This window comes from Lepisosteus oculatus, chromosome 16 (assembly GCF_040954835.1).
Source record: "Lepisosteus oculatus isolate fLepOcu1 chromosome 16, fLepOcu1.hap2, whole genome shotgun sequence".
NCBI classification, from domain to species: Eukaryota; Metazoa; Chordata; class Actinopteri; order Semionotiformes; family Lepisosteidae; genus Lepisosteus; species Lepisosteus oculatus.
This window is the reverse complement of record NC_090711.1, coordinates 8,230,171-8,249,051: the sequence shown is the minus strand read 5'-3', so window position 1 is coordinate 8,249,051 and position 18,881 is coordinate 8,230,171. Positions and strand designations below refer to the sequence as shown.

Below are 18,881 nucleotides of genomic sequence, written 5' to 3'. Positions count from 1 at the left end.
TCTCATCTCTCAGTACTATATAAACTCTTCTAAAAATCTTAACCATCATTTTCTTAGCTCAGCAATGAAAACTCAATGGAAGTACCTGTACATAACTAACATGCAAATGTCTTGCATTAAGGCCATTGACATTGGAGTGAATGTAGCATTTTCTCTAAAGTTAACCTACTCTTAAAGCTTTACAAGGGCAGACATGACACACGGAATGATAGTAGCTACGAGGCATCCTGCAGTGATCTGAGCCCTTACATGTTCAATGCAAATTATTATTAAGAGTAATATTTAAACAGTGCCAAAGATAGGACAGGAATAAAAATGGAATAACCTGCGCCAAATAAAATCGTGGAGAGGAGAAAATAATCCTGCTTTCTTGTTGTTTCCATCACTAGTCAAGGGGAAGGAAGTCTTAGAGACTGAATTGTATAATCTTCTGACTGACAAATTTGCTGCAAACCTAAATAAGCACATAATTGAAAATGTCTTGTCAGAACTGCCCAACATTTTATAACCTCATCCCTCGTTGCGAGCACTCCTGCTAGCTTCTCTTCTCTGCCCACTTCTTACAGTTCTTTAATTCCTTTAAAATCACTCACAAAAGTCAATCTTGTAATAAATTTGTTACAGCACTTTTCTTATTACTGTACTGATAAACCCAGGTCATAAAAAACAAAAGGCATTTACCTCCAATTGCCCATTTAATATATTCAGACAATTATTACATTTAGAGTACCAATTAATCATTTACTTTTTCATATATTCATTTGATAGTTTTTGGGATGTTAAAAAACTTATTTTTAAATGGAACTAAAAAAAAAGAATATTCCACAGACCAAAAAATTACAGACAGAATGGTTAGATACACAATTAATTGAAAATAGGTTTGTTTTCGGTAGGGAGGACAGACGATGTACTGTTTGGTCTGACTGATAGGAGTATTTTATTTTCCACTGTCATTCAAGCTCTTGTTTATCACATTGCCTTTTCGTAATTGGGACATGGTTTAAAAGGCTTATGATTTTGTTTTGCAAGGTGCTTATGGTGGGTTTTCAGCAATATTACTTCATTTGTCATTACACAGACTTGGCTATTTCCGTGTCTTTGCAGCTATAATGATTTTGCCTTTCCTGTTAAAGTAGCTGCAATAAAAATTGATTTTTCATCTGAGCAACACAGCTGGCTGGCTCTGGATCTGTGGCTCTTTGCTTTATAGACAGCACTTTAAGCAATCCATGCCCTCTCCCTGCCCCCAAAGGAGAGACACTGAAATTTTATGAGAAACCATTTTCAGGTCTATTTTGCATTTATTGCCCTCATTTCGGCAAACACAGCCGAAACCCAGATCCTGACAAAGTTCAATCTCTTCCACCAATACGCTCCCAGACTTCTGTTTATGCACACCAAACAATTTTGCAGAGTACAATAGCTACATGCTGGTTACAGAGACACGAATGTGCACTGAATCTCAATTAGATTCAGCTACTCTTTTCTGAGGGTCCAAATAACCCTACACTCTGCTTTTATGGACTACAAGAAAGAAAGAAAAAAATCAATACAAACACTGGTGTTATATTTTTTTATTTGTATATTACTCTTTTTTTGCTGCAGTGCTTTCCATTAGGAACTTCTGTTTTTTTCCTCTGCTATGAGGACACCAAAGTAAACATGACCATTAAAAACTTTCACATGTGGTTCTTCTTGTGTATATAATTTATACAGACTTCAGCTTAGATGCCCAGTAGCACATTCTTAAAAGCAAGCAGTATATGCTCAAATCATCAGAAGTTAACAAACTTTAACATAAAACAATGAACTGAACTTTCTTTTGTCTGTCAAAACTTCACCAATCTTTAAAATGCATCCCAAGACCTAATCCAAAAGTACAGAATGCCTTAATGATGAACCACATTTTTCCTGTTCAGATAAAAGATATTTGATGCATTTTTATAAGTAACCATTCCACTGCTTGGCACACTAAAATTCTATCATAATAATAAAACACACATCTGCCAAGATATTAATAACGTGTTTTTTTTTTTTCCACTAAACAAGGGAAGGTCAGGCAAACATGCCCAGGTAATGTATGAGTTTAGGTCTAATTTAAAGAATAACACTCTGATCATTCTTTAATCATTAAAATCTTATTCCTATATACTGTATGGTTTACTTCTCCACTGGGAAGCTCCTGTGAATTTAGCACAGAGGATTTGAGAAATGAAAAAAAAACAAACGCAAATACACAGCTCCAGCTACTATCAGAGAGCTGCCTAACTCCAATAAAAGAGAGCAAATATACAGTAACTCTTGGGCTACGGAGATTCTGTGGTATTTCCATGAGCTCACCCAAGCTTTGCATTAACCTATAGGACAGTAGTGGTAGGATCTCCAGGCATTCTAGGAATCTTGACCTTCTTTACCTTTCCACATCTCTCAGGAGCCTTTCCTTTTTATTACAAACCAGGAGTTCTGGTGCTTCCCATCACTTCTCAGGGCCCGAGTAGAATTGTGCTGCTGCAGGTGCCTAAGGAAATCTTCATGACATACTGCTTACTGTATATTCATTGAAACATTTCATTATTTCTGAAAAATATCCCCTTCAGGAACTATTACATAACCAATATATTCTTCACATCCTAGTGAATAATACCTTGTACTGGACATCAATATAGTATGCAAATCAAAGAATTAGAGTTAGAGTTAGAGTTATCCATGTTTATCTGTCCTATACGGAACTGAATGCTGGCCAACGACAAAGAAACATGAACAGGCACTCCCTACGATGGAAATGAAGATGCTGCGATGGACCCTCGGCTTGACAAGACTAGACCATGTCATGAATGAAGAGGTGCGAAAAACACTCAAAGTCACCCCAATCACTGAAAAAATGAGGGAATCAAGCCTGCGATGGTATGGACATGTGTTCCGCAGCAATGACTGATCTTAGGAGCTAAGTAAGGGTGGGCCTGGTAAATACTGGGACCTCTAAGTTGAAGGAAAACTAAGTTGCTGGTCCATGCATTGTTGGTAGACCAGTAGGGTCTATTCTTATTTCTCAACCAGAATTTCCAAACCGTGTTCCAATATGGTTGCAGGGACACTCTACAGCAGGAGATGCCATGCCTTGGTTAAGATATTAAATCAAGATTCTGAAACATTGGTCTTTAAAGCACCCAAGGCACTTTTTGAAAGAGTAACGGTGTAAATACTGTTACCCTACTACCGTTCCTAAAGTTCACAATTTAAAAAATATTGGCTGTGCTGTATGTCACTTTGGTGCATGCTGCACTACACAGGTGCATGGGGAGGGTACCCTGCGCTGTGCTATAGGATACTTTTTGATTTAAAGCACAATAAATGTAAGCACTTTTTAATTTCATTACTAACATTTATAATTTAGACTATTATATATAATATAGATAATTTGAGAATTTCTGATCCTCATACTGTATATATAGTATAAAAGACCTACTACAGTATATGCACAATGGATTCTGAACCCTCCAAAAAAACAGGCCATACTGAAGTTCTGTCACCATACTACACAATATACTGTGTAACAGTAAAGATATTTTCCCCATGTAAGGGTCTTTTCCAAATGTCTTCTATTTTACAGGCATTTACAGTGCTTATGCATTTTCTGGAATAATGTTGTGACATTTTTAGAGTTCAAATTTGATCTAAGAATAACACCAAATGCTTTTGATATAATTATAGGAATAGAGCAGAAATAAGGAACTTATTAAGTTCTGTGAAATGTCAGCTGAAATATAAAAAACGCTTTAGCAGGTTTGAAAAACATTCACATATGATTGATGAAGAAATGCATTGTGAACAATTACACATTTTCAATAATTTATCATCTGCTGAAAAAGATGTTAATGGCTTTCAAATGCATTCAGTGCAAAAATATTCTTAGTTCAATACATTTTGGTTGGTTCTGGGCATACACAATAGAGATTTAAAACAGGACAAATGCAATTATCTATAAATTGTATTTTTGGAAAAAATGAAGTAAATTATGGATCCTACTTTGATTTTTCTTTATGTTATAAAGTATTTAATACTAGTGTTTTGTTAAAGTGTATAAACAATTGGAAAAGTGCTGCTGGCGTATGTTAAGTATTAATCGTGTAGGGTTCTCTTTGCTTTTGGCAAAATAATTCCTCCTGCAGCCTTAGAGGTGCCTTCATTCTTGCACCAAAGTCAGTGTATGGCTCCTACAATAGGCATTGACTCTCCTGTGAAGCACTGTGGAGCAGTGGAATGTCAAAGGATGAGTCATTCTGGAATGTACACTGCCCTGTGTGGCACAGTAGACAAAGTCACAAGAGATTCCAATCAGCTTGGGTAATTATTAATAAAAATGTGTGTTGATCAGAAAATGTTGTTTAAAGAAGTAGAGCAGAAGTATATAAATAAACGCTACCAAAATACTTGGACAAATATAAAATAAAAGACAATTGTGCGCAATGTTTTTAATGACCTTTTTAGCCATATAAAAGGCCAAATATATAGGTCAAACCTATAAGGAACACCCTACTGTATGTGGTAATACTGTGCCATTCCTCTTGCAGCTCTGGAAGCACAGTTTCTAATCCAGCAACAGAAATTAGACTTTGCACTCTCTTCCTGATATGCTTCTCCAGGTAGGACTGATCCTACCATACTGTAAATACCTTCATTACAATCCTACTTGACTCATTGTATTACACTCCTAGTTTTGAAACACAATGTGTTATCTTGGCCCGTGTTGTTAATCTCATGAGAACATAAGAAAGTTTACAAATAAGAGGAAGCCATTAGACCTATCTAGCCCACTTAGAAACTAGATATCTTATTAATTACTAAAATACTGAAACATTTGATCTGCAAGTATCTGGACTATAATCACAAAACAGCCATGTTAAAATTCAATCATTTCTTTATTATATAAAAAGGTTTCATAACCGAAAAGTTATCATTATTTTTTACTGTAAAGTATAAAGCATAAAAGGTGAAAAAAATATAAATCTCTTCAGTTACATCTGACAATGATTGATGACAAAGACAAAGTAGCATTTTGCCTTATAAGCCCATCAATACAAGAAAAAATGACTTGACAGTCTGAATAAACATAAATATGTTGCCGTTAGGATGTATATGGATTTTCTGTCATTGATTTCTGATTTCCTTCCATATCTGTGGCGGCTTTATTGGTTTTTAATACTAATTCTCAATGAATACTTAAGTGCTTTTTCTGCTATGTGCCCTCTCAAAAGCCCTTGGGCCCTACTTTTTATGTAAAATATGTCAATACAAACATTCAAGTCAGCATCACTTATGTAAACTCGTGTAATCCTTCTCCATGGTTGAAATAAGATGATTAGAACTTTCAGGAATACATGCTCTCCTTTTACTGTGAATATCCTAAAGTGTAATTGATTGCTAGAGAGCAGGTAAACATACATGATGTATAGTATTGTATGTTAATGTCATACTCTAAGAATCTGGTTTCCATAGCACGCCATCAAGGTAGAAGTAAGATCCATTAAAAAGATCCCTGCATTTTCAATCATTGACACAGGGATGAACAATGGACAATGGATTAATGGGACCAATTCAACCACTTCTTCCAGCTGGTTAGGTGCTGGCACTTTAAAGAGACCTTTAGACACACCACCCTCCAGGACCAGGACCATTCACCACTGCTTTAACTAATTCACCAAATACAATCTAAATTGTAAAGAGTCCTTCATTCCCGAGTTTCTAATTGTGCAATACTATTAGTGATCTCTTCATCCACTTTCTTGGACTAAAATCGCCAATGGGCTGCATGATAGAAGTGTAAATGCAGGCACCCATTTGTGCATCTTCCTCTCACAGATCTACTCCATCTGACCTGCATCCGTATCTGTAGTAAAGGCACAGCTGGGTTAACAAAGAGTTAACATGTTTCCGCCAGGAATGTTTTAAATGTACAAGATGTGTAAACTAGTTATGAGAGTAATACCTTTATATCAGTGTAGTGTTGTGAAATAAAAATACTGTAACAAATGCAATCCCCCTGGTCCCCAAAGTTCTCAGTCTCAGTTCGTGTGTGCCTCATGGAAAAGGATAACAAAAGAAATTAGAAGAAGAAAACAAATAGACAAATGACAGGAGAATGAGTTGGTTGAGTGTGAAGTGAGTGAGTACACTTAATTAATTTACTTTCTTGTTTTTTTATTACTGTGCTGTAATAAACTTGATTTCAGTACAGTGGCGCTGCATTTATACAAGTAATAAAAGCAAGAGATATGCAGTAAGCTATAATATCATAAAGTAATCTAATTTTATTTTTTTACACAGGCAATTATTTGAATTACAGTGGGAAACAAAGCTTTGTTTTAAGTATACAGCATTCTTTTTTAAAATACACCAATTAATAATAACACTTTCAGAAATAGTTAAGTTAGAACAAAATCACTTATATATAAATATGTAATAGAAATGCTTATTTCCCAAGCAGCAAAAACCCATTGGTGCCTTATAAGCCCATCAATTCAAGGAAAAAGTGACATTCTGAATAAACATAAATACTGTATGTTGTCATATTTTCCCTATAAGGTGTTAAGTCTTCACAAAATCGCTATTCGTGGAGACTTCAAACTACCTACTGTAACTAAAATACTGAGGTGTTACTGTAAATTACATCACGCTAAGACTAAGTTACAATGCCACTGCTGAGTCCTGTCATTGTGGGCTTAAAGAATTTACTTTGCGTTACAGTACGTTGTCTTCTTGAGACTAACTCACAATGATACAATACAAGCCTTACAAGACAGCACTATTGTAAATATAAGATACATAGTGTTACCATCTACCAGAGTCCAGAGAGAGACTTTTCTGTACATTGATACGGCTTATTAAGGCTTTAGCCCTCACAAATTGCTTCTGGTGTCTGAATGAGCGCTCCTCCTTCCAGTAGATCAGACATAGAGAGACACAGCTCCATACAGTATCTGCTGCCTGCCACATGGAGCAGATCCTTGGCATGGCAGACAGACACTGGGAGCTGAAGACCGATCAGAGAGCAAGTTCTCTAGAACAGCAAGTGAGAACAGGTAAATCATTTTGGATTTCAGACTTAGGCTTCAATTTGCTATTTGGAATAAGGTTACAGTATGTTGTGAGTCTGCGGCATGCAGCTTATAAAAAGGGACCTGACCAAAATTTAAACTATGTTTGTTAATTTGGTTTTCTCCAGTGGTTAAGAATCGGAAATAAAGTTCACCATATTTCTGCCTATTTGTCTGTTTCCCCAAAATCTGCCTAATTCAGGGTCCAATGACACTGCGCAACTCCGACTGGTACCACAGTACCTACTGTAAATTATACACACTCCCCTACTTTGTTCTGCTCCCATGTGTAGAGCTGCTGCCACTTTAATCAGTATCAATACACCAATGGAATAACATCTTCTTTGTTGTCTGCTTCATGGCATGATTTCCTTTAGGCTACAATAAGAAACTAGCTGATACTTGGTTCATTACAATACTGCCCCTGGACAAGAATGGCAATAAATAACATTATGTAAGTGTTTATTATTACATTTCAGTTCTACATAGCACAACAAGGTTAATGCAGGAATATCAAGTTTAGTGTTATTCAACAAACAGGTAGAACAAATTATGTTTAATCCTCACAGCATTTTACAGTAAGTTATCAGGGGAAGGGGAATAAAGAAGAAATTTCTAAGAATAAAGAAATCATTACAGCAGGAGACTAGTTTGTACAACTTCCAATTTTTTTTGTGTGATAGTTTTTAGAACTAAATTAAATAAAAAACAATCGTTCTCAGATGCGAGTGGTTTTATTCTAAAAAACAACGTTATGTACTCTTTATTTTAAGTTTTGCTGTGTGTACTCACACACTCCACCCTGCACCTTGTAAAAGACGAGAAAAAGGGAAATATCTAATCATTTTCAAATGTGACGTGGCAGCGGATTTGACCATTTCCGAAGCTCTTGTGAAGTGGTACACTAGACTCTCTTCCATTTATTAATTTTGCCATAGCTGCTGTAAAGACCTCACTTTACTTCTTTAAAAAAATAAAAAATATCTAATTAAATAGAGGCACCAAGTGAAGGTGAGGCCAGGTGTCCCAGGTTTGGGAGTGCTGATGAGGCATTCTTTAGTCTGTGCACAGCTGAAGCAGTGGAGCTCATGAAGTGGATTCAGACATCAGGGCCTCACTTTCTCACACCACACCACCAGGTGGAAAGGGATTAGCAAGCACCCAGGGACATGGACAGAGATTAAGTCTGACAGCTGAAGTACAGACAAAGTTTTACAGTATGGCTTAAGCCAACAGAATTTAATATGAATGAAGGGAGGTGGCACCATCTTGTAAATACTGTATATCCCTCAGATCAATTGCATAATGAACTGATCACAGCGCATAATCATGAAGGAATAATGTACTATACATGATTAATTCATGAGGATCTTTCTATAAGATTAAAGACTGACTTGTATTTCAGATTGCCTCTGTTATTGAGTTTATACTGCTTCTCCTAATCATTGGAGTTTTCAAACTAAAATTTCATAGCCATACCTATCAAAAATTTGACATATGTTCTATAAATTGTGCATGTGCTGAGGTCATTTTATTACCCAAGAGTTTTAGAAATCTCCCCTACTACAGCAACAAATAGCACTTAGAAAACAAAAATGAGAGTGGTGGTTTGTGTATATAGACAGTTTCTTCTGTGAAGTCTATGCCCACAAATATGTTATGTAACATGGTGATTAAAGGAAAATGTATGATTTTCCCATGTACAGATCCTTGCACCTACACAGGAGCTAAATGCTGATGATTTTTACAGAAGGGCTATGTGGTGCTGATGATTTTTACATTCTATTCTCTTGGTAAACACAGAAACAGGTACAACATTTCATATTAAAGATGATGGATGCTCTATTTATTCATAGGAATAACGGTGTTAAGCCTGGTGTCCTGGATACATTTCACTCAGGGCATGTACTGTACAATCTGGCCTCCCTAAAGAACCTTTCATGATACAATTGGTGAAGCAAATTCTCACTTGAGTGTCAGAACTGCTGGTGCATAATGAGTGCTGCACATCACAGAGTTGAATGCTGCACTTCAACGGAAGGATGTTGCAGGACTGTTATCTTAATAATATTATTAAAAATCTCCCCTATCATAGCTTAATTGGCAAATTATTACCATGTCATGAAGAATTAGGCTTCAGTCAGAGGCCACAAATACTGGTGGGACTGTCCTTTAAATGAAACATCAAACCAAGAATCTCCCACCTAGGTCATTAAAAATCTGTTCACCCCTTTCTCAAAAGTAGGGGATTTAATCTAGTGCCCTAGCTAAATTCCATTCTGGGCCTAATGCTCCCCCTTTAATTAAATTAAATTTAAGTAATTTCATACTTCTCCATCTGATCAATTCAAATGCAAGTGTAACCAGGTGACTAGGAGGTGGCACAGGAGTTTCAGTAAGTGTAGGGTCTTCATGCAGGCTGGTAGTAAGTACTCATGTCCTGTGACATCCTGAGAAAATGTCTGGAAATCCTCCTGTGGTATTTCCTCATTCACTATGTAAGACAAGTAAACCTGGCATAACAGGGTGCAGGAATGTAAGTAGTTTTATGTTGAGCAGTGCTTCGCTGTGAAGGTTTAAGTGTTCAAATGTGTTGCAAATGTACTATAGAAAGCGTACTGTACTGTATATGGGTAGCGGTGAAGGGTCAGATATAAAAACTGAACTCCGTTGGTTAAATGTGATAAGTTGTCTGGTGGATAATGTTTGTTTTAAGTAAAGATAAGTGAAGCATAATTGAAAAGTTAGAAATTATATTAGGTTGTGTTTTAGGGTGTCATAGCGTACTTACGTGAAGGTTTTCAACACTGGAGAGTGTAACTTGTACAAGGCTGGAAGTTAGTTTCCTGCTACCAGCTGTAGTAGTCGTGTCCTGTGCCATTCTGAGAGATCGTTTGGAAACCCTCCCATGGCATTTTCTTATTTTTTAGCAAATAAAGGATCCCATGTTAGTTCATTTATAGTGTACACCTATCACAACAGTGCACCACCAGTGAAGCCAGTGGACCTGCAGGATGTCACCATTGACAAGCAGCTTAGGGACTCATGGCATAAATGCACTTTAGGAAGTTGTCCAGTGGGTTTATGGGGAGTGTAGTTCCTATAGCCACTGTAATGCAGCTCTGAGCTAAACTAGCCCGTTTTGTAGCTGGCTCTCCACCATTTACATGTATGTTAACCTGCGTGCCCAGGTAGGCAGCATATACTAGCAGCTATGGACTGCTGTTGGGAAGCATTAGAGCAGGCTTACACAAGAAATTCTAATTAATGACAATTATCTCTTCAAATGCATGCAGGAATTATATTTCAGTCTTCATTTCCTTATGACATCAAGACAAAAATAGAGACCCTCTTCTATTTCATGGTTTAATTCACAAGCAAACTGTAAACACAAAATCGCTTTAAGCAAGATGTAGGCCATTTTATGGCAAGGATGTGAATGATACAAATCTCATAAATGTGTAATAAAGAAAAGGTCATAGGGGACCTCTAAAGCAGGAATTGCATTTGGTTGTGAGTTTACCTAAAACCCAACATTCTTCTCCCTTTCCTGTCATCAAAGAAAACAGTGAGAAATGCCAACATGCAAAAATTACTTTCGTGTTATAGTTTGTTATGCATTAGCTACACACAGAGACAAAAACATAATAATAAGAGCACCCCGGAGAAATATGATATTTTGAATACTAAATTGGAGATGAGCCACTATTAAAAGGTCTTGCAGCAGCATTCTTAACATACTGTATATCAGATGAGATCATCATACTGTGACTATCTGGCCCCCTTTTAACAATGTAATATAAAGCTGATTAAGTATCCCTTTACAAAACACAGATAAAACAGAAAGAAGGAAATAACACACAAATCACTGAATATAAAGCAGAAATGTGTGATTTCAAAGTACTGGTTTACAAAGCTATGCTAGTTTCAAACAAATTTTAAAATCAATATTTCAGTCTCAATGTTGATAACTGACAATTTAAATTTTCATCAGAAAAAAAGGAAAACATACTAGCAAACTAGAATCAAATAAGAAAATGTATGTCTTTATCTATGATTTTTTTAATCTGTGGCTTTGTTACAGTCAATTCAAAAACATAATTTACTACCCGGGGGTTTTAGTAAATAGTAATTTCACATGTTCATGACTTCTCAGTTTTTCCTAAAGCAAAGTTTTTTTTTTCAAATAATCATATATGAATTATTCAAGCAACTGGGGATTATAATTTGAGAATTCTAAGATAAAATGAACCTTCTTAATATGTCATCTTATTCCAACATGGCAAAGTGATTTTGACATGTTAAAATTACTTTTATGTATTATTTGTGGATGTAAAAGATAGCCTAAGAACCAGGGAAAGATTGCAGTGCTTCTAGCTAAAGTTATAGCTCCAAGCTGCAAACTATCTCAGTGCTAGAGTCACTATATTTGTGTGTTACAGCTGTAGCTCGTCCCAGGGCAGGGACTCTGCCAGAAACTCCTGCCAAAACACGGAGAGCTCAGCAGCCCGTTTCTAATGCAGCGTCTGTCAACGAGCTGCTTTGAAGTCCAGCCATAGCCTCGGCAAACATGATGAGGGGATACTCCCTTACATGCGATTAATTTCATTTACTGGTAAATGTCTGCTAATCTACAGAAACAACTGTCCCATGTCAGTGTAACGATAACTTCAACAGACTGAAAGTCAAAGTACATATCCGGATTACTCTGCTAATACCTACAAAACCTGCTCAAGAGACAAAACTTGTATAACATGAACTCGTTGTGTTCATTACAGACTGCTGCCACTTTCAAACTACTGTACACCTTCACTCCAGAAAAGCTACCCAACCCATTTCCTTTTTTCTTATAAAACAAACTTAATATCGTTTCTTCCTACAGTACTTATTTTATTCCCTGAATTTTCCAAGTGCATCAATTAGCTAATTATTTTTTTTTTCTCTATCTTGAGATATTTTGGTCAAATATTTCCCTTTTTGTGGAAACAAAAAGAAGAAAACTGATAACAATTCTTCCTTTTTCATGCGGTAAGCATACATTGGGAAGGTAAGAGAGTCTGACCTGCACTATCCATGCATGGCTTCAATGGGCTCCGGTTCATTAGTATGTGATATGTTGCCATTTTCACTCCCTTACCTCAGGGAATGGAGAGTCCAGGGTCACCATGGTTGCAAACCCATGAGCTGTGACTGGGGTCAGCCACAACTCTAAGTGCCAAAGTCCCATATATTTGACTGGATACACATCATGCAATGTGCAAGGATATGAAGGCATTCCTCTGGAGCTCCAGTCATTACCAGTCATAAACTTGTTTTTTAATCCAAGTATAACAGATTGCCAAGAATCATTGCTCGTGTTCCTTCAGCTCCACCTGGTAATGTCTGTTTTGCAGAGTTCAGGTGAGGTCTGTATGCATGTACATACATAACAAATATGACAGGAAACTATTTTTTTGTAAAGAGATTTGTATTTCTTAGGTCTTATATGACTGCCCACTCTTGAGACTTTTATACCATCTTCATGATGTCTTAGAGGGGCACTGCATACACGACTGAGAATTGGTTCTCTGAGCTTCACAGCAGCACCCCATCTACAGCATATACTGTATATTATTTTGAAGTCATTTTCAGATTAAATGAGAAAATTAGATTCCAGACAGCCAGTCCCTATCAGGATCACATTACATTAAACATCAGAAGGTGAAAACAGAGCTAGCAGATGGGTAGTGCATTGAAAGATCTTTGTGGTTTGCTTAAGGGTATTCTTTGATTTGTTTTTACTGAATGATTCATTCTGATATTCTATAGATGACATACAAAACAAAATGTAATTGTTGTTCCACTGGACAGTACCAAAAGTAGCTGAAATCTGTCCTCCCCCATGAGATAACATTTTGCTGATTTGAGGTTTTGTGCTGCTGTTCTCAAATATCACTGCTGATCTTGTGTTGTAATGTGCAATATGCCTCTATATATAGAAAGAAAATAGGAAGCATCTATACAATAATTTTGTGAATTTCTGCTTTTTTGGCAAGCTCCCACAGCACATTTCCCTTTCTTAATTTAAAAGACCTTGGTTTCAGTTCTGCAGAAAATTATCCAAACATTTTTACTCACCTTAGTGTGATTCTAATGAATTCATTTACCTATAAATTAATCATTGCAATCCACAGTATTAATCTAATTTATTCATTCCAGGCCCTCCCCTGCACCACTGCAATCCCCCTGTAACAAGGGATATCTAATATTTATTGCATGCTGTATTTATTATATAGTTCAACTTAGTTGTAGTAACTTTGAGGCCTTGTACTGTACTTCCATTACAAGAATGGTAGCTTTAAAGCGAGGTACTGCAGTAAGAGTGTAAGGTTTCGGATTTGCCCTTTTATTTCTGACAAAGAAGCTTTTCTTGCACACCTGGAAGAAAGGTCAAGGTTTCTTTTTTCATAACATATCAAAAATACTTTCTCTCAGAAAGTACTAAATGATTCCACCTTTTAGGTTTTACTATCTATTCAAAAACGTCTACCTTTGATTACACTTAAAGGAGAAAGTTTCAAACTGACCTAAGCAGACTTTTAGCATAAAATGGAGTCCTAAGATTGTTCCCGGCAGTATTACGTTATACATTGATCTGGTAAACTCAAAGACTACATTGCAAAAAAAAACAGCATGGCTTTTCAGAGACTGGATTAGGAAAGAGATCACTATAGGCTGCAGCACTAAGATGCTAGCAAACCAATGCTTTAAATACAATTTCACCACACGCCACCTGGATGTACAGCTACAATTTTTGTGCTTTATGAAGTTCATAAAATTGCAGCATTCCTCTTGTTTAGACACAGATGCCGTCATGCGTAAGGCAAATGAGAACTTTCATGATATGACTCATCCATCCATCCATTTACAACCCACAACCTCCAATTCAGGGTAGCAGGAGAGCCAGCACTTATCCTGGAAAGCAAAGAGCGCAAGGCAGGACACCACCTGCACATGACCCCAGTCCATCTCAGGGCACACACAGACATGCGCACACTCACCCCAGCGCCAATTGTCCCAGAAGCCAACTAACCTACAGTACCGCCATGTCTTTGGCCTGCGGGAGGAAACTGGAGCAAACCCACATGAACATGGGGAGAAAATACAAACTCCATGCAGATATCACCTCAGGAGTTGAGCCCAGGGCCCTATTATGCTATGATTCATAGTACTAAAATCACAATATTTAAAATTCTTTGTTGCAGATCACATAAAACAAATGTGTAATAAAAAGAGGCATAAATCAAAATGCAGTCCAAGGTAGATACTAAAGCAATTATTATTCATACACAAAATTGTTTAAATGCAATCTCTTCAACTAATTTCAAGGAACAGCCTGCTTTAATTAGAATTGAATGTGTTCGCTATGCTCAAGTCATTTGTCTGACAATGAGTAGTCTACTAATAACAAAAGGAAAACATTTGCTGCAATGCTTTATGATTATTTTGATTAAATATTAATTATTATAAAAAGACATTACATGCTAGGTAACTGCTGACAGTTGGAATTGTGCTGCTTTTAGAAGAGATGAAATCTTTAAACAAAAATCATATATTACTTTACAACATCTAATTTCAACTTTGAAGGAAGGCTGGTAATGTTTCAAAAAATATTCTTATATTAGGTTGTTGCAGGTCACTTATTTCCATTATAAGTATCTTTTCGTAAGGAAATGAGCACAACAAATGTGTTTTCCAGGTGTTCAGTAAATACATAGGGCAGTAAACAACAAACTTTCATGGACTGTGATGACCCAGGCAAAAAAATTTAACCATTGTAGCACAGCAGACAAAGCTGTTAAAAGAGAGACTGAAAAGAATAATGAAATGTATATCACATAAAAGAATTTGGCATTTTAAGGGTGAAGAAGAATGATTTAATCATGCAATTGAAAATGCCTTTTGATAAAAGGTCAAAAAGTTTCGGTTCACTCTGCAGACTCCCATTCCAGTCATTTGCTGCATCAAATTGAAGTGATCTGTGTCCAAAATGGGCAGTTACTCCTGGGAAGTTAAACCTGATAACTGTACAACACATCTTAAAATGTAGAATAGGAAAAAGAACTGCAATAAATTATGAAGACATTATGTTTTTTTCCAATCAAAAATTTCCCATTTAAAGAACTATGGAAATAAGAGCTGAGTTGGTTCTATCTCAGCTCTCATTTACATAGTTTGTTTAATTAATGGCATAATTGCAATACTTCTAACCAGGCTCTGAGGTGGTTTAGTGGAAACTGCACCTTTAATGTAAAATGCAACTGAAGTGTTTTAAGGAATCAACTGTAAAACACTTTAAGGCAAATTACTATTTATATGTATGAATGAAAATAATGTGCTATGCTGTTTAATTGACCACTCAGGTTGGAACAATATCCAGAAGACATTAAGCCCTCCAGGAAGAGAGATTTAGCCAACTATTCTAAAGTCATGTGCAAAGCATTTTTTGTGAGAAAGAAAACCAAATCTAGACTTGACATTCGCTTGTGCTGTACTTTTCTGAGTTTTTGAGAGCTGAAGCACTATCCAATGAGATGTCTATTTATAAACCATGACTCACTTTATTTCTGCCATAAAGTAGTTTCCTTAATTTAACAAATTTACTGTAGGTAAAGTTAATTACGTAAAGTAACAGTTTCACGATTGTCACAAATTCCAGTTTAAAAATATTTTATTGAATAACAAATGTAGTTCTATTGGTTTATTAAAAGACAGAGGCTACAAAAAGCCTGTTGCATTTTGTCTTAACAAAGACAAATTAAAGAGTAGACAATGTTTGCATGTTTTTATAAAAATAGTATTTAAAGCAACAGTAATGATAGTACTCAATTTACAAGACATCTGTGATGAAAAAAAAAACCCTACAATTTGCACTTTAAAGAGCATCTGAGGCTCAATATTCAAATTGGTTTGGGCATTTGTACAGTATGTCTTTGTTTTAGGACATACAGTAGGCTAAAAACAAGAGGAAGGCATTTGTCCCCTCTTGCCAGTTAGCAGCTCATTGATCCAAGGATTTCATCCAGCCACTCCTTGAAAAAAAAAATGGTATTGGCTTTGACAGTATACTGTAACTGCATAGCTTGTTCTGTACTCCTGTGACAATTCATGTAAAGAAGTTCTTCCTATCCATGGTTTTTAACACACCTCTATACTGTATGTTTCCACTTGTGTTTTGTGAGTTTTGTGTCGTAATTGAATTAGCATTTTAACTATAAATCACCCTTTGTTGTGAAACGTTTGAATACACCACCACTGATAGCAATGAATCTAATACAAAGGGTACAATGCAGTTGTCATCTCATTTAACATGCTGTACATTAAAACACTTTGTAATGAACATGTAATATGTGTGTTGAAGTGGTATATACAGTATACACAGGAGGATTGGTTATTCATGTATACCTGTATACTGTATGTATTCATGTGCCCTGAGAAGTGTGAATTGAAGGCTAGAATTTGTAAAACTTTGTATTCCAATTCACATTATGCATTGCACACAGGTTTTACTACTTAGATAATGGTGCATTTTAGACAGGGAAATTGAGATTTATTTTGTTACCATTGTACAGCAATAAAAGCAAGCCCAAGCTAATTATGATGCACTTCACCAAGATCCAGAATAGCTCTCCTATCCATACCCAAAGCTTTGTTTGTCGATATCAATTGCAATCTGTAGCTGGCCAGGATCGATACTAATAAAAAACTACAAAGAAGACTTGGATGGATCAAATAAAAAACCTATGCATTCGATACAATTATATCCGATGGTTATAGACAGAGGAGATTTAGAGATGCCATATTACATACTTGTCAGGGAAACATGAAAGCAAAACTGGTCGCATCAGCAGCAAAAACCCAGATTGCAAGAATAATTTAATTTCCTCCAGCAACACTCTCTCCAAATGGTCACCATCAGTATTCTAATCAACGGCTGATAGTTTTATCTCCCCACTGAATTTTCTCCAGGGGTCATCAGAGCTACTTAGAAAACTGCTTTATCGTTAGAGCTTCGCCGAGCAGATGGTTGCTGATCAGAAATTAGTACAAGGATGCAGAGGTCAGCTGGCTGCCAAACTAACTCCACTGATGTCAGTCTGTTATCAGTCGCCACTGGGGACAAGCTCCCATGCCTTTCCAGGCTCCAGACAGGTGACTGCACTTGCCAGGTTTATGGCTAGAGTCTAGTGCCCATCACACAAAGGACAAGAATCATAAGCTGGAGCTCAGAGACAACCAATCCACAGCACAGCCTGTCAGCTCCCGTGGGACATGTGGGAGAATATACAGAGCTGGAGATTAAATGGGAATGCCTCCTCATAACACCAACTTCAGTATCCGCCCTGTATCCGTTACATAGAGGAGTGATTTATAAAGCTTTATGCCTTCTGTAAAGTATTAACATAGTAGAATCCATTTAGCTTTAAATCTGTCAGGCAATGAGTGTACCCATTTAATAATGGAGACAATGGATGGACATGCATTAATATCTTTGTACAAAACTATGTACGGTATTTTAAGAATAAATACTTCTTTTGGTTATTTGAAGGGGCAGGATTTTTTTAATCTAGGGACAGTTTGTTTCAGATATCTGGGGACAGATATCTCTCTTATGCATTTTGTTGAAGTTTAAAAGGCAACAAATAAATCCCACTACATCTTTTGAGCGTAGTAGAGCATAGAGCGTAGTTTATGAATAGGAAATGCACCAAACGTGCTGTGATGTATAATTATTTAAAAAACAGACATGATTTAGTACAACTTCTTCAACAGTGTAAAATATCGAAACTCTTATTTCACAGCTTTTTAAAATTTTAATAAAACATCTAAATACAGTATTACAGTATTAATAAATAATTAGAATTTAATTTTTTTACTCATCTTTAACATTTGTAAATGGAAAAAGTTAAACAAATAAAAGAAGATTAAATTTGGCCTTTTGGCATTTGACCTGCCCCTGAGTCTTTAAGATTCAATGTGAGCAGCTGCATTTTTAATCATGTACTGTACTCTCCTTCAAGTATTTCTTATCATCAATAATTTAACTTTAATTTCAAATCAGATGAATATTTAATTTACATTTATAGAATGCCTTTTTGAAGTATAAACACTTTTAAAATGCTGAATAGATAAATTATAAACAATATATAAAAGCTCTACTTCAAATTATCATGAAAGATCAGGGAATAACATGTTAGTCTGAAAAAAGGATATGATCTCAAAGAACTATGTAGTCATGAGACAACACAAATTTGCATATTTTGAGTATTTTTTGCTTTCCGTGGATAAAGTCTGAAATTAGATTTTTGAAATTGTTATAATTTCAGTGTTATTATATTCAAAGTTGTTGAGTTATGTCTGCAGAATTTCACACAAAAGAAAAAAAGTTTTCTATTGAAATTAGAACACAAAAAATACAAACATCCTCAGAAATCCATTAGAACACTTACAATTTTCATTCTCACACCAATTTATACAGAATCCTCTTTATTAATATAATGAGGCTTTATATGTATACTGCACCATCTGCCATTACCAGACAAACTGTGTTTTAAATCCTTCAATGTGCAGTTAATTGCATCTTTAATAAACAGGTTTTCCATTCAAGAAGCCAAATATCATTTAGTAATGCGGGGAAAAAAATGATTAAATAAAGAATTTGCATCTACTTTCATATTGTTCCTTTATCCTAATCTCCCTGTAAATGCATGGGGTTTACATTAGAGCACCCCCCTTTCCTATCATTAT

The 18,881-nt window shown here is 36.0% G+C and overlaps 1 protein-coding gene across 1 annotated transcript in view; it reads right to left on the bottom strand.

Annotated features, from left to right (window-relative positions):
- Positions 1 to 18,881, bottom strand: part of cdh4 (cadherin 4, type 1, R-cadherin (retinal)) — a 387,156-nt gene that overhangs the window by 222,368 nt on the left and 145,907 nt on the right. The window lies entirely within an intron of this gene.